The sequence below is a fragment of the Cucumis melo genome, chromosome 6 (assembly GCF_025177605.1).
Source record: "Cucumis melo cultivar AY chromosome 6, USDA_Cmelo_AY_1.0, whole genome shotgun sequence".
NCBI lineage: Eukaryota > Viridiplantae > Streptophyta > Magnoliopsida > Cucurbitales > Cucurbitaceae > Cucumis > Cucumis melo.
In genome coordinates this window covers 9,130,570-9,143,596 of record NC_066862.1, presented here as the reverse complement: position 1 = coordinate 9,143,596, position 13,027 = coordinate 9,130,570, and positions in this window count along the sequence as shown.

The following is a 13,027-nucleotide window of genomic DNA, read 5'->3' as shown; positions in this document are numbered from 1 at the left end:
AATTAGTTTGCGAAATAAAACATATTGCTAAATAGTATCATCCATATAATTTTTCTTACGTGACATTTATATAAAAAAAATTTCCACCTAATATAAATTATATTGCTCGTAGGAAACAGACTTCTAAAATTAATATAAATAGTAGCATTAAAGAAATCAATTCTTTTTTCTTTTTATACTTTCCCTTATTCTCGTTATTATGCATCATCCACTCATATGTCTCCAATTTGACCACTCAATTTGTATTTTATAGCGTCTCATTGTTGGAATGTTTCTATATTCTTTAATGTACTCTAAATAATTCAAAATTACAAAAGTAATTAAATAACAATTTTTTTATAAAAATTCACAAAATTGAAAACTAGTCAAATTAAGCAACTTTTAATCTACCTCAAAATTAGATGTGACTACAACTAGTACAAATAATAGTTTTTTTCTTTGCAAAAGTAAACTAATATTTTATTTCGAAAATAATAAAATTTCAAGTTATGGTTGGAAAAAAATAAACAGATTACAAAGAAATGGAAATTACTTAGGTGGTTGGTTTCTTATTTTTTTTTAGAAGAATTGTTATTGGTCGAAACATACCCTAAATAAAATGAATTTATTACCTATTGCTTCATCATTTATGAAGAAGGGGCACGTTCATTGTGATTTAAAAAAATTTTAAAAAGACTCGAGCAATGCTTTTTAATTAGTTAAAAACAATTTTATTTATAGTATTTAAAATGTATTTTATTTGTAGTACAAATTTCAAAAGTATTGATTTTGAAGACATGAGAAATGATTTTAAACTTCCAAACATGCAGTGGTTGGAATACATACATGATCACTCACAAACACAACAAAAAAGGAAATAGAGGACTATTTGAAAATCTACAAATGACACATTCTGTATGATGGTTTATTGGAGATATATATATAGATAGAGAGAGAGTTAAACAAATGTAAACGTCTGAGGATTTATAACTGAAACAAAAATGTAATAAAACAACTAAGTACAGGAATATATAGATGGACTTCGTCAAAGAAGGAGTTTTATAACCGTAGTACCTCGTTTACGAATGCTTCAACCTTTACAACCTGAAGATATAGACAAAAAAATAGTTTGTTATTACATATGCGTGCCGGTAAGGATAACGTATTGTAAAAAAATGAATGACAAAACGAAAATGAAACATACCTTAACCGAAACGAAACTTCACAAATCCATGGAACGGGTCAAAAAAATCAAACAAGGTGTGAGTACATAATGTATGTAAAAGAACATAGCCTCAGAGTTAATTTGATTACCGCAAAGACGTTCAAGAAGAACGCAGTTACGGTACCATTTTTTGCGGTGGAGTTCATAACATCATATGTAAAACAGAAGCAACCAAATACAGACATAAAATACAGCAACCATTACTTGTGACAGTGCAGAAGGAAACAAAGCATTACTTGTCACAGTGCAGCAGGAAACAAATTTACAAAAACACTCTTTTGTAAAATACAGACAAAGGCAAAGAAGGCGAAACACAGAGTTAATTTGATTACAGCAAAGACGTTCAAGAAGAACGCAGTTACGGTACCATTTTTTGCGGTGGAGTTCATAACATCATATGTAAAACAGAAGCAACCAAATACAGACATAAAATACAGCAACCATTACTTGTGACAGTGCAGAAGGAAACAAAGCATTACTTGTCACAATGCAGCAGGAAACAAATTTACAAAAGCACTCTTTTGTAAAATACAGACAAAGGCAAAGAAGGTGAAACACAGGGGCTGAATTGAAAAAAAAAAATTAACATAGTTGAAAAAATATCAATTGTCGTTGGAAACATGAAAAACATACCATATAACAAAGAATGGAATGCAAGTATAGCAATGGAATTTGAATAACATACCAAATACAAATGCAAGTATACCAAAAAGGATAGTTAGTTGAATATGGAATGGAAGGAGGAAGGGTCCATTATATAGTAAAGGGAGTATAAAGCAGCAGTAAAGAAACCCAACAAGAATCCCATAAAAAAGGGGATTTCACAAATTCAGTCAAACTTGAAGGAAGTAGGTAATCTTTTTCAACAAAAGCACACAGTATCCATGACATTATGACATTTTTTTTAACAGTAGGCAAAACAAATAAAAACATGTTCAACAGCATGGATATTACCACAAAATTTAGCTCATTAGGAGGCAGAAGAACATATGAATTACAACATATGAAATACATGTGAATAACAAAGAGTGCGGATGATAGAAGAAATTCGGAATACATATGAAAAACAGAGAGCGCGGATGATTAATGAACTTCACAAACGAGGCAGTAAACAAAATTTCAACATAAGGCCTAAATTAAACTCAGCACCGCGAAGAGGAATAAATATTAGACTGATAATAAGAAAAAAAATTGCATAATGTAATCAGATTGACCACCACAATGCTCATCATCGGCTGACCATACCTTTGGTGCACACCGAAGACCCCTGCCGTGCTCCGCCATGCCCGTTCAAAAACTTCCTTTCACCGATTTAGTGTAGCATCTACCATAAATGGTTGTTCGGTATGAAAAAAGTGTAGTAAACTCGTTCTAGGACTGGCAAGAGTGGGGAGCGGCAAGGGTTTGTTCGGCATACGAAGGGTATGGAAATATGGAGAGAGGATGAGAAATGTTTCGGAGGTCACGCACGTTGGTGGCAACCGATCAACGAAACAGAGAGATTAAGAAGGGTTTTGGGAAGAGTAGGGCAAAAAATGGAGGACGAAGAACACGAACATCTCCTTCGAATTCAACGAAGGAGATGTAAATTAATTTCAAGACGGAAAGAGAAGAGATCGGTAAAAGGGAAGTAATCAGAGAAAAAAAGGGAAGATAATGAAGGGAAAACGTTAGGAAAATCGCGAGAAGAAGTACGACAACAGATCGGAAAATGGTAGGGTTAGGAGACGCGTACGACGGCTAAGGAAGTAGAGAAGATAGGTTAAAAGGGGGATTAGGATAACCCTAATCCCCTTTCAACAAAATACTTGGGCCAAACAAGGTTTGGCCCAAAATCTTTTTCCTTTTCCCTCTAAACCCGAGGCCCAAACACACCCTAAAGCTTTATAAGTAACGATTGATTATAACTACGGAGTCCTATCATATACAATATTAGTACGATTTAACGAAACTTCTCACACAGTAGATCGATAAATTGCTTAGCCTTGAGGAATCAAATTTATTTATAAATTATAAATACTAAGTCGTTATGTAATATGAATTCACACTTTTAATTTTGATGAAATTTTTTCATGAAAGTTGACTAAATCATTACAAATTAAAAAAAAATGCATGAACCAAATTGTTACTGAAATTTTTTGTTTTGAACAATACTTACTAAAGTTAAAGAAAAACTAAACTATTACAAATTTGAAAGCTACTTGAACTAACATATTACTTTCGTTGTTTCATAACATGGTTCATAAAACCAAAATATTTTTTTGACCATGAGTTTAGAAAGAAAATGTTAATATATACATTATATAAGTTGTTTGCTATCTAGATGTGTCTTTTTTACCATACGTTAGATGGAAGGATGGAACACTTAATCTCGAGGTTTGTAGTACATATACATACTTGATGTTAAATAACTAAACTTTGAAATTATCTCTAAAGTTGGAGTTTATAATTTGATACCTCTTGATAGGGGTAGATTCATAAATTTTGTCGACAAATGGCTTGATGGTTTTAATAAAAACAATCTAAAGAAAATGTAAAGCGTGAAGCTTCAACTTGAATTTAAAACAATTTTATTATTAAAGTAGCTTCTAATATTAGTATTATTTTAATATATATATATAATTTATGATTAGAGACAAAAAGTTTTGTTTCATAGTTATAGCGTGCTTTTTTTTTAACATGGCATGAGTGGAAGTTTGAATGAATATGAAAATCATTAAATGAAAAGAGGTTTGGAGTTGTAATTATAAATGTGTGTTCCTAAAATTTTATACTAAAAAAAAAAGAGAGTATTTATGGAGATTGTCAATTATTAAGAATTATTAAAGTAGGCTTTATATTTTCTCCAATTGCCATACTCTTAATATGAATGACATTTAGTGTTAGATTTATTGCATTAATTACGCATCCAATAAAATTAACAATAAATAATAACACCTTCATTGTGGGTCCCTTCTCAGTCTCAAATCTTCCATCCCCATAAAATAAATCCATATTTTAATTTATTCATTCTTCTTCTTCTTCTTCTTCTTTTTTTCTTTTAAATTCAATTTAACACATAAACTTCCTTCTCAAAATACTACTTTCTATAATTAATTAATTGATTTCATTTTTGTATTTATCGTTTTGTCTTTTGTGTGATATTTGTTTTCTTTTATTTTAACTTCTTCAAAATTGCCACATAACTTTTTTCCATTCATCATTTTGATTTTTAACTTTCTTTTTGTACTTTCTTTGTTATATTTTTTATCCTTTTTTTTTCTTTTGTCAATGTACTTAAATGCTATTTTAGTACTTGTGTTTTTAACCGTATATTGAATTTTTGTAAATGTTAAAATTAGTGAAGTATTACAAAACTTCATATTTTAATTTTATCGATATTTTATTATATTTAAAATATTTTAATTTTAAATTTTATTAATGAAATTCAATTAATAAAGAAGTTTTTTTTTAAAAATATAATAAAACGTTAAAATATTTAAATTGTATACAACAATTTCGAAAATGAAAATGAAAAAGGCCCACAGGTACAGAGTGAAAAATACAAAAAATATCTCGTCAACCACGCCTTCAACAACGAGTAATATATTTGATATACGATTGTTTAGATTTGGCTATTGTTTGGTATACAATTGTTTAATTTGATTACGTTTAAATTTGGATACATGATCGTTTAGACTTATTTATTTATTTTACACAATCGTTTATATTTGGTTACTACAGTTTAAATTATTTTTGTAAGATTCTTTATAACGATCTTTTAAATTTTGTCATTTTTTTTGTACACATTCGTTTAGATTTGGGTATCCACCCAAATCTAAACGAGTTTTTTTCCAGATCTTTTATATCTATTTGGTTCACGATCTTGTGAATAGTCGAATAAAAGTTTCAAAAAATTTTTATATTTGATAAGAGAAAAAGAAGAAAGATGATGGAAAGAAAAACGATAAAATTTGCAAATAATAAAATTGGCAGACGAATAGGTGAAGAAAGACAGAGAAGAAATACGATAAAAGGAAATGACAAAAATGAAATATTTAAAAAATGGTTAACTATATAGGTTTTATTACACGCGCCGTAAATATCTTACTCGTTTGTTATATTTACGGAAGTTTCCTTAATGAGTGCACTCAAACCATAAATACATTTTGTCAATTTATTTCTTTCTTTATTAAAAAGGGCAATACATGAACATGTTAAATTCTTGAATCATTATTATAAGTATCTCAGTCTTATCAATTTTATGGTGAAAATTATTGTGAGGCCTTTTGTTTTTGGTTTTTTTTTTTTTTTTTTTCCTTTTTGGAATGGAATCACAATGTTTATATGGTAGGAGTTAGATGTTTGGCATCTTTAAACTGTGTTTGTTTATTCTTATTAATATTAACTTTTGCATATATATGGTATTGTTTTTAAAAAAGAAATATGGTATTGTTTTTAACAATGACGTGTTTATAAAAATAATAAAAAATAATAATAGAGAAACTTTTATAAATGTAACAAACATCTAACTATATACGCTCCTATAACAAAGCCCATAACAATTTTTTAAATATTTCAGATTTGTTCTTCCATTTTTTTTTTCTGCTGAGATTTCTTTCCATTGTATTTTTTTTTGATGCGATTTCTTTCCATCGTATTTCTTATTTTTTTTTACATCGTTTAATCTTTTCATCGTATTTCTTATTTTCATTTTTTTACGTCATTTAAATTTAGGTAACCAAATCTAAACAAGCCAAATGTAAATGATTGTGTAAAAAAAGTAAACGATTGTGTAGAATAAAAGAACGTGTATAAAAAATCTTGAAAAAAAACATTTAGATTGGAGTAGTCAAACGTAAACGATCGTGTAAAACGTAAACGATCGTGTAGAAAAAATAAAAGATCGTGTATAAAGAATCTTGAAAAAAATTTATATAGATTGGAGTAGTCAAATGTAAACAATCGTGTAAAAATAAATTATCGTTTAGAGAAATCTAAACAATCGTATACCAAAAGAATTAACAAAATTGTATACAAAATTTTGAAAAAAAAAAATCTTTTAGATTTGGGTCAAATTAAACGATCGTGTAACAAAATTAAACAATAGAATTGAAAAGATAAATTGTAGTCATATCTAAACGATCGCGTACCAAACAATAACCATATCTAAACCATTGCATACCATACAATAACAAAATCTAAACGATCGCAAATATATTACGCGCCCATTGTTGACGGCATGGTTGACGGGACATTTTTGGTATTTTACACGATGGGTCTCTGGGATTTTTTCGTTTTTGGAATTGTTTTATACAATGTAAATACTTTGCCACTTTGTTATACTTTTTAAAATACCACATAATTGTATCCATATCATTACATTTTCTAAATTGCAAAAGTAGTAATTTTTATAAAAAATTGATGTGTACTACTACTCGTAATATACAATTAACCAATATAATTTAAAGGATTGTTTTCAAATATAACAAAATAAACCAAAATATATTTACAAAATATAACATGATTTCAATGCCTATTATCAATAGATTTAGAAATTTTGCTATATTTGTAAATATTTTGGATAGTTTTGTCATTTACAATAAATTTTCTAGTTTAAACTTATTTAACATTTATTTATTTTCGTTTATCTTATTATTATATATTATTTTTCATAACAAACTAATATTTTTATTTTATGCATGCACAAACACAAAAATAAAAAAGAAAAGTAAATAAGTACAAGGGGACACTATGTCATCCAAACTTTTTAAGATATATATTTTATCTAAAGACATCTAAGACGATGTTTGAGGATCTTTAAAAGATAAAATATCTTGTAATATTACTAAACAAATGTAGTAATGAAGGTGCTTATACTATAAAAAGATTTATATAAAAAACAAATGATCCAATAGCCGTTTGGATGCAATGAAATCAATGTATAACGATCAATTAGATATGAACTTATTATTTTCTCTTTTAAGTTCATATTTAAATGTTCGTTATACATCGATTTCACAATTGTTGGATCATAATATTCTTATTTATTTATTTGTTAACGAGGGAATGATGCATACAAAATAAATATATGTTAAGAGATAAAAGAATATAACCCTAAATTTAATACCCACATACTTATTGACATAAGTAAGTGTGAAATAATGGAGTAAAAATACACGTAAGTTTGTTGGAACATCCCACTCAGCCTCAATCACACACGTACACTACCACGTCGGATCACCCACCGACTCAAATAACTCACTCCCTTTATCCTATCCATCTATTACTTTTCCAAATTAACGGTGTAGATCACTCACTGCCCACTACCTCTCTTCTATTCTATTTTTTATAACTAAAACATTTTTTTTTCTCTACTTTTAATTTATACCTAAATTAAAAAAACTTTTATTTTGATATTCTAGTATTTATACTAAATTGTAAGTTTGCTTCTCTCAATTTTATTTCTTCTACTTAAATTGATTGCAATATGTTAATATTTCTAATGCAAAAAAATATAATATAGGAATATGTTTTCAAAATATAAAGTAAGAAGGTTAAGATACAACACCAACACCAACAAGAAAAAAAAAAAAAAAGAAGAAAATTTATATAAATGAACCATAAATACAAAATCTATTGTTTATAACTGAGATTCAACCACTAAAAATATAAAAATTAAAATTATAAAAAAAGAGTTAAGAAAATTATTATTATTTTTTTTTTTATGGTTTAGTGATATTTTTGTCTACAGCTAACAACGATCTTGTACTGAACTCTTTTGAATGGTTTGAGAATATTTTTTAAACTTGTTTGGCAGAAGTACAAGGTGTAGAGGCATTTTTTAAAATATATTTAATTATTCTTGAAATTATTATTGTCTTAGAAAATAAATAGAATGAAAGAAAGAAAAGATAAAAAGGGAAGAAAAGAAAAAAGTTATTGAAATTGTTTGAGTGAGAGAGAAAAAAAGTTTAAATAAAATGAGCGGCGTGATTGTTGGGGTAATGGGTGGGGCCACCATCCACGACTCGGAATCACCGGTGCTGATGGGTCCCACGTGGAATATCGATTATTCACATTTTCGTACATCCTTATGGACCCTCGTTTGGGCCTATCACTCAACGTGGGCTTTTTTTCAAAGGCCCAATTATAAGTGTTTTATATATAATTTTGTCTCCGAAGTAGTTCCAAAATGTAACTATATTTATCGACACTGATAAATTACTATCCTCTATTATTAATCAACAATGAACGTATCTAATACTATTCTATCTATCACCATAGGTAGATAATGAAAATAAATACTTTTAGATTTACAATTGTTTATATCAAATATATAGATGGTTTATCTAAGTATCAATTTTAAATTAAATAAGTTCTTTATACGTTTTTATATCTAATCTATTACAATTCATGCTTGCCTTTGTTAATTAGTAAGTACAATATAACTAAAATCCTTAATGGCTCGATCCATCTTCTATCGGAGAACATGTCAATGATTGAGGAGATTTGAAGAATGATTATGTTTTTTTTTTTTATAATATTTCTTTTGAATTGGAATTCTATACAACTCACACTCTGGCTAATAGGGTTCCATTGGTTAGTGGAAGGGTTGGAAAACATGATCTTTTTTTTTTTTTAGCTTCACAGTCGTGACTTTTCTTAAAAAAAAAAAAAAGAAAGAAAGAGAGTAAATGTATTAACTACTTAACTGTGTTTATGTTACACTTCTTTAAGTATGAGTCTTATTTATGTATTTATTGGTTAATCCATAACAATGAATGCTAATCATTAGTTAAGTTACACTTAGACAATAAAAATAACATTTAGTGCAACAAGTAAATTAAAGAAAGCAAATAAATAATATATTACAGTTGCATCATAGGGAATATAGTGCAAATATTATAACTAAACAACTTAGGCCCAGGAAATGGGCAATTTATGATGGGTAATGTGTCAATAATAAATGTCCAAAACCCACGAAGACGTTAAGAGTTATACTATATGTATGCTAACTGAAATTAAATGGGACTCTATGTTATAGGGTTAGGTAATTTTCTTCAATTAAAAAAGAAAAAAGTAAACCGTGCATATATATGTATATAAAGACAAGTCTTTACCTACACCTAAATATTTGGTATATATTTGATGAATAATTAAGTTTTTGAATGGAATGAAATTGTGTCTTTTAGTTCGGGGTCCAGTGGCAATGAGGAAAGGAAAAACTACTGGGAATCAATTTACATACATATTTATAGATATCAAAGAAGTGAGCATGAGACCAATACATATTAAATAAGGGTATCTTTATACAAAGATATGAGAAGTGGCACTCATCAGAATTATGAGAGAATATTTTAAAAATAGTTCGGAGCAATATGTTTTCATCTAATGTAGATGATAATTAAAGATTGTTCATTATTGTTTTTGGTATTCTTGATATAGAATTGCATGCAACTCGAACATTTAAATAAGATTTATAAACTTAATTACTTGTGAAGTGTTGAAGATATTGAGTAGGAAAGTAATTCTCCTTGCCTCATGGTTGTTGATAATATGTATGGTAATATTTTCTAACTCATTCGATTGTGCTGAATTAATTTTGGAGGTATTGGTATTTGTTATTAAGGGCTCAAATAATCCAAGGGTTACTAAATTTTAAATTGTCGTTAGATTTTTATGTCACATATCTTTTCAACACTATCGAACTTGTATCGTTCTTTTTGGGAGAGATGAGTTGTTTTCATATGTCCCAAACTTAAGGAATGCAAGAAGTCTCGGTTTTCATATATCTTGTTTTAAAACATATATATACACATGCCTTATGAAGTACGATCATAAATTTGGTAACATATTTGAAATTACATATGCATACATATATTTCTTACCACACAAATTTATTGAGACATATGAGAACGAATACATTTATATCTGTTTGCCTTTTGTTTAGATCAAGCCTCACGGATTCAATCTCAAGTTTCACATCACTAATATCATTTGTAGTTTTCTAAAGCATCTTTCATTCAAATACTATAGTTAAAGCAAACAGATTTTCTTTTTCAAAAAATTACATTTTCAGTTTCAAATTTTGAAGATTAATCCTTGATTTTTAAAAATTGTAATTTTTTCGTCTCCATGAGCAAGTTTATTTCGTCTATAAGGTTTTTGAAGTATAAATTTTTAGTCTTTGAATTTTTTTAATTAAAAATAGATTTAAAAAGTTTTGAAGTAATTTTTGTTTAATATTTTTAAAAATAATTATATAATATTCAAAATTAGAAATAAATAGTTTTTTAGAGGCTGTTAAGCAATAAATTTTGGCCAATTAAATTCCGCCACGTCATTACAATAAATATTGTGATAATCATAATTTGATTGGGTTTGGATAATTAAGTTTTCTTGTACCTGATCTAATTAAGCCCTAAATATAAATTAAGGCAAGAAATAATTGACCAAGCCCGTCAAACAATTGGGCCCGGACACGAACCCAACAAGCAAATGGGCCCAAGCCCAGAGTGTCAGGTGGGCTCAAGCCCAAGCCCAATAAACAAATGGGCCAAGCCTAAGTCCAACAGACAGATAGGCCCAAGCCTAACAAACAAATAGGCCCAAGCCCACTTAAAACCCATAAAATTTCTCTATAAATAGAGACATCTACCATTCATTCAGGAAGACCTTTGATTGAAGAGAAGAATCGAAGCTCTGAAGAATTGAAGACAAAAACTTTTGAAGACTCTCAAGACGTGCAAGTTATCATCAACCTCGAAATCAACCTTCTGAAAGATCGAAGACTTGGAAGATCAAACTTTCCTTGAATTCCAGAAGATTGAAGCTTGAATTGACTTGTAGTTACAACTTCTTGAAGATCAAAGACCATGAAGTTTTAAATTTTACTTTTTGTATCCGAGAGAAAGAATCAAAAGAGTAAATATTAGAGAGTGTATCCGCAATACATAAATCAATACAAAGTTCGATTCCACGAATTAAATTTCTCCTGAAATCTCGTGTGAACAATTTGGCACGCCCAGTGGGACCATCTCTACCTTTCATCTCTTTCTCTTTTTGAAGAACATCCAAAGAAAATCATGACATCTCAAGGCAACACTTCCAAAGCTCTCAGTGACATCGGCAAACGGCCAAACACTCGTAGCCGCTCAAGGGAGATTCAGTCATCTGAAGATATGCCTCCTTTTGAAGTTGCAAAGAATATTTGGGAGCAAATCTCTAAGCCACCAAAAGGTGGAATTGTAATCAAAGAGAATCCTGCGATTGACGAACACAACTCGTTGTCTGAGCGCTCAAACGAGGAGGTTCCACAGCCAAATATAATGTCAGTTATGGTAACTGATGTGGATACAAGCGAAGACAGAATGACAGAGCTCGAAAAAAAGGTTAATATGCTCATGAAGGCGGTTGAAGAAAGGGATTTCGAGATTGCATTGTTGAAGAATCACATCGAAAGTCGCGACGCTGCTGAATCAAGTCACACACACACTATAAAAAATGCTAACAAAGGGAAAGCGATTATGCAAGAAAGTCAACCACAAAATTCCACCTCGATCGCATCATTGTCTGTCCAACAGCTGCAAGAGATGATTGTAAACTCCATCAAAACTCAATACGGTGGACCTGCTCAAACGTTCTCTTTATATTCTAAGCCATATACAAAAAGGATTGACAATATGAGAATGCCACATGGATACCAGCCACCCAAGTTTCAACAGTTCGATGGAAAGGGCAATCCAAAACAACATGTTGCTCCATCCGACAATAGCTTCATGGCCTTTTGAAGCTTGGGGACTCGACCTGGTTGGACCTATTACGCCTAAATCATCGGCTGGTCATTCTTACATCCTTGCAAGAACTGATTATTTTTCCAAATGGGCTGAAGCCGTGCCATTAAGAGAAGCAAAGAAGGAAAACATTGTAAATTTCATTCAGACACACATCATTTACAGATATGGTATTCCTCATTGTATCGTAACTGATAATGGAAGACAATTCGCTAACACTTTGATGGACAAGCTATGTGAAAAATTTAACTTCAAACAGTACAAGTCTTCTATGTACAATGCTGCAGCAAATGGATTGGCAGAAGCATTCAACAAAACTTTGTGCAGTCTGCTTAAAAAGGTGGTCTCCAAGACAAAAAGAGATTGGCAAGAAAAGATTGGGGAAGCATTATGGGCCTACAGAACTACCCATCGTACTCCTACGGGTGTTACACCTTATTCCTTAGTTTATGGCGTTGAAGCAGTACTCCCACTAGAAAAAGAAATTCCATCCTTGAGAATGGCGATTCAAGAAGGGCTAACTACTGAAGACAATGCTAGATTACGCCTTCAAGAGTTAGAAGCACTTGACGAAAAGAGACTGGAAGCTCAACAAGCACTCGAATGTCATCAAGCACGAATGTCAAAAGCCTTTAACAAACAGGTAAGGCCCCGATCATTTCAAGTTGGTGATTTAGTGCTCGCAGTAAGAAGACCTATTATCACGACAAGGCATACGGGAAATAAGTTCACACCTAAATGGGACAGACCCTACATTATCAAAGAAGTTTTCACGAATGGAGCATACAAAATCGTCGATCAAGATGGATTACGAATTGGCCTAATGAACGACAAATTTCTCAAGAAGTTTTATGCCTAATCCAGTTATGTAAACAAAAATAAATAAATAAATAAATAAATTTTGAACTACGTCATGACTTGATCCCTATATTATAAAAAGGGTACGTAGGCAGCTTAAAGTTCACTTTAAGTCCAGTCACATGTATAAAAAAAAAGTCATGTTTCATTGTCTGCTCATATGAAAACATGGTAAAATAAATGTAAATGT